Source organism: Tachyglossus aculeatus, chromosome 1, assembly GCF_015852505.1.
Source record: "Tachyglossus aculeatus isolate mTacAcu1 chromosome 1, mTacAcu1.pri, whole genome shotgun sequence".
Classification (NCBI taxonomy): Eukaryota; Metazoa; Chordata; class Mammalia; order Monotremata; family Tachyglossidae; genus Tachyglossus; species Tachyglossus aculeatus.
Window position 1 is genome coordinate 6,048,661 of NC_052066.1, and position 4,650 is coordinate 6,053,310.

The 4,650-nt window shown below is 49.4% G+C and overlaps 1 non-coding gene across 1 annotated transcript; it reads left to right on the top strand.

Moving 5' to 3' along the window:
- Positions 1-318: 318 nt before the first annotated feature.
- LOC119936024 lies at positions 319-445 on the top strand. The gene has a single exon (XR_005453623.1). It is a non-coding gene; the product is annotated as a U6atac minor spliceosomal RNA (small nuclear RNA).
- The last annotated feature ends 4,205 nt before the right edge of the window (positions 446-4,650 follow it).

Genomic DNA, 4,650 nt, shown 5'->3' on the forward strand with positions numbered 1-4,650 from the left:
ATAGTTATAACGATTGATCGTTCCATCGTATTTATTGATAATAATAATAATTATGGCATTTATTAAGCACTTACTACGTGCAAAGCACTGTTCTAAGCGCTGGGGAGGTTACAAGGTGATCAGGATGTCCCACGGGGGGCTCACAGTCTTAATCCTCATTTTACAGATGAGGTAACTGAGGCACAGAGAAGTGAAGTGACTTGCCCATAGTCACAGAGCTGACAAGTGGTGGAGCCGGGATTTGAACCCATGACCTCTGACTCCAAAGCTCACACTCTTTCCACTGAGCCCTGCTGCTTCTCTGAGCGCTTACCGTGTGTGTTGTATGAAAGGAGAGAAGGTTAGCACTCCCCTTGAGAAGGATGGAAGAGGTCCTAGTGCCCTAAACAACACATATATGGTAAGGCATTGCCACCTACTTCGTGGCATTTAACCAAGTTTTTATATATGTTTGTACATATTTATTACTCTATTTATTTATTTTACTTGTATATATCTATTCTATTTATTTTATTTTGTTAGTATGTTTGGTTTTGTCTCCCCCTTTTAGACCGTGAGCCCACTGTTGGGTAGGGACTGTCTCTATATGTTGCCAGTTTGTACTTCCCAAACACTTAGTACAGTGCTCTGCACACAGTAAGCGCTCAATAAATACGATTGATTGATTGATTGATTGCAGAGCACTGTACTAAGTGCTTGGGAAGTACAAATTGGCAACTTATAGAGACGGTCCCTCTCATGGTACTTGTTAAGTGCTTAGTATGTGCCAAGCGCTGTTCTAAGCGCTGGGGTGGATACTAGTCCTTTTGTTCATTCAGTTGTATTTATTGAGCACTCAGTGTGTGTGAAACACTGGACCTATTGCTTAGGAGAGGATAATAGAACAATCAACTGAGCGTTCCCTGCCCACGGCAAATTTACATCTAGATTAGAACATGGATTCTGATCCCAGCTCGGCCACTTGTCAGCTGGGTGACTTTGGGCCAGTCACTTCACTTCCAGTGCTTAGAACAGTGCTTTGCACATAGTAAGCGCTTAATAAATGCCATCATTCCTATTATTATTATTCTCTGGGCCTCAGTAACCTTATCTGTAGAATGGCGATGAAGACTGTGAGCTCCACTTGGGACAACCTGATCACCTTGTATCTCCCCCAGCGCTTAGAACAGTTCTTGGCACATAGTAAGCGCTTAACAAATACCATAATAATTACTGTTATTTTTAGAGTCAGTCAGTCAGGCAGTAATTGTATTTATTGAGTGCTTACTGTGTGCAGAGTACTGAACGAAGCGCTTGGGAGAGGACAACATAATCAATCATATTTATTGCCATAAATGCCATTATTATTATTTATTGAGCACTTACTGTGTGCAGAGCACTGTACTAAGCGCTTGGGAAGTACAAGTTGGCAATATATACAGTCCCTACCCAACAGTGGGCTCACAGTCTAAAAGGGGGAGAAATAACAAATAGCATAACAATCAATAGACACATTCCCTGTACACAACGAGCTTTCAGACTAGAATAATCAGGTTGGACACAGTCCCTGTCCCACGTGGGGCTCACAGTCTCCATACCCATTTTACAGATGAGGGAACTGAGGCCCAGAGAAGTGACATGACCTGCCCGAAGTCACACAGCAGATACGAGGCGGAGCCGGTACTAGAACCCAGGTCCTTCTGACGCCCAACCCCATTTAAGACCAAGGTTTTCATTCTCCCCGGTACCCACTTTAGAAGCTGTTTGGCCCAGTAGATAGAGCCCGGGCTTGGGAGTCAAAGAACCTGTGTTCTCATCCTAGCTCTGTCGGGTTTCTGCTGTGTGACCTTGGGCAAGTCACTTCACATCCTTCACCAATGACCTCCTGCTTGCCAAATCCAACGGCTCATACTCTGTCCTAATCCTCCTCGACCTCTCAGCTGCCTTTGACACTGTGGCCCACCCCCTTCTCCTCAACACGCTATCTGACCTTGGCTTCACAGACTCCGTCCTCTCCTGGTTCTCCTCTTATCTCTCCGGTCGTTCTTTCTCAGTCTCTTTTGCAGGCTCCTCCTCCCCCTCCCATCCTCTTACTGTGGGGGTTCCCCAAGGTTCAGTGCTTGGTCCCCTTCTGTTCTCAATCTACACTCACTCCCTTGGTGACCTCATTCGCTCCCACGGCTTCAACTATCATCTCTACGCTGATGACGCCCAGCTCTCCATCTCTGCCCCTGCTCTCTCCCCCTCCCTCCAGGCTCGCATCTCCTCCTGCCTTCAGAACATCTCCATCTGGATGTCCGCCCGCCACCTAAAGCTCAACATGTCGAAGACTGAGCTCCTTGTCTTCCCTCCCAAACCTTGTCCTCTCCCTGACTTTCCCATCTCTGTTGACGGCACTACCATCTTTCCCGTCTCACAAGCCCGCAACCTTGGTGTCATCCTCGACTCCGCTCTCTCATTCACCCCTCACATCCAAGCCGTCACCAAAACCTGCCGGTCTCAGCTCCGCAACGTTGCCAAGATCCGCCCTTTCCTCTCCATCCAAACCGCTACCCTGCTCATTCAAGCTCTCATCCTATCCCATCTGGACTACTGCACCGGCCTTCTCTCTGATCTCCCATCCTCGTGTCTCTCTCCACTTCAATCCATACTTCATGCTGCTGCCCGGATTGTCTTTGTCCAGAAACGCTCTGGGCATATCACTCCCCTCCTCAAAAATCTCCAGTGGCTACCAATCAATCTGCGCATCAGGCAGAAACTCCTCACCCTGGGCTTCAAGGCCGTCCATCACCTCGCCCCCTCCTACCTCACCTCCCTTCTCTCCTTCTCCTGCCCAGCCCGCAACCTCCGCTCCTCCACCGCTAATCTCCTCACTGTACCTCGTTCTCGCCTGTCCCGCCGTCGACCCTCGGCCCACGTCATCCCCCGGGCCTGGAATGCCCTCCCTCTGCCCCTCCGCCAAGCTAGCTCTCTTCCTCCCTTCAAGGCCCTGCTGAGAGCTCACCTCCTCCAGGAGGCCTTCCCAGACTGAGCCCCTTCCTTCCTCTCTCCCTCGTCCCCCTCTCCATCCCCCCATCTTACCTCCTTCCCTTCCCCACAGCACCTGTATATATGTATATATGGTTGTACATATTTATTACTCTATTTATTTATTTATTTATTTATTTTACTTGTACATTTCTATCCTATTTATTTTATTTTGTTGGTATGTTTGATTCTGTTCTCTGTCTCCCCCTTTTAGACTGTGAGCCCACTGTTGGGTAGGGACTGTCTCTATGTGTTGCCAATTTGTACTTCCCAAGCGCTTAGTACAGTGCTCTGCACATAGTAAACACTCAATAAATACGATTGATTGATTGATTAATTGATTGATCCTTGGGCCTTGGTGACCTCATCTGGAAAATGGGGATGAAGACTGTGAGCCCCATGTGGGACAGGGACTGTGTCCAACCAGATTGGCTTGGATCTGATAATAATAATTAGATCCTTCAAACATGCCCACGTCTCCCCCGTCCTAAAAAAACCCTCTCTTGATCCCACCTCCACTTCTAGTTATCTCCCTATCTCCCTCCTACCCTTCCTTTCCAAACTCCTAGAACGAGTCGTCTACACCTGCTGCCTCGAATACCTCAATGCCAACTCTCTCCTTGACCCCCTCCAATCTGGCTACCGTCCCCTACACTCCACCGAAACTGCCCTCTCAAAGATCACCGATGACCTCCTTCTTGCCAAATCCAACGGCTCCTACTCTATCCTAATCCTCCTCGACTTCTCAGCTGCCTTTGATACTGTGGATCACCCCCTTCTCCTCAACACGCTATCCGACCTTGGCTTCACAGACTCCGTCATCTCCTGGTTCTCCTCTTATCTCTCCGGCCGTTCAATTCTCAGTCTCCTTTGCAGGCTCCTCCTCCCCCTCCCACCCCCTTACTGTGGGAGTTCCTCAAGGGTCAGTTCTTGGTCCCCTTCTGTTCTCTACCTACACTCACTCCCTCGTTGAACTCATTCGCTCGCACGGCTTCAACTATCATCTCTACGCTGATGACACCCAAATCTCCATCTCCGCCCCTGCTCTCTCTCCCTCCCTCTAGGCTCGTATCTCCTCCTGACTTCAGGGCAACTCCATCTGGATGTCTGCCCGCCATCTAAAACTCAATATGTCCAAGACGGAGCTCCTTATCTTCTCTCCCAAACCCTGTCCTCTCCCTGACTTTCCCGTCACTGTAGACGGCACTACCATCCTTCCCATCTCACAAGCCCGCAACCTTGGTTCCGTCCTCGATTCCGCTCTCTTGTTCACCCCGCACATCCAAGCCGTCACCAAAACCTACTGGCCTCACCTCCACAACATCGCTGAGATCCACCCTTTCCTCTCCATCCTAAATCGCTACCTTGCTGGTTCAATCTGTCATCCTATCCCGACTGGATTTATTGCATCGGCCTCCTCTCTGCTCTCCCATCCTCCTGTCTCTCCCCGCTTCAGTCTATACTTCACTCTGCTGCCTGGATTATCTCTGTGCAGAAACGCTCTGGTCATGTCACTCCCCTCCTCAAAAATCTGCAGTGGTTGCCTGTCAACCTACAAATCAAGCAAAAACTCCTCACCCTCGGTTTCAAGGCTGTCCATCCCCTCGCCCCCTCCTCCCTCCCTTCCCTTCTGTCCTTCTCCCT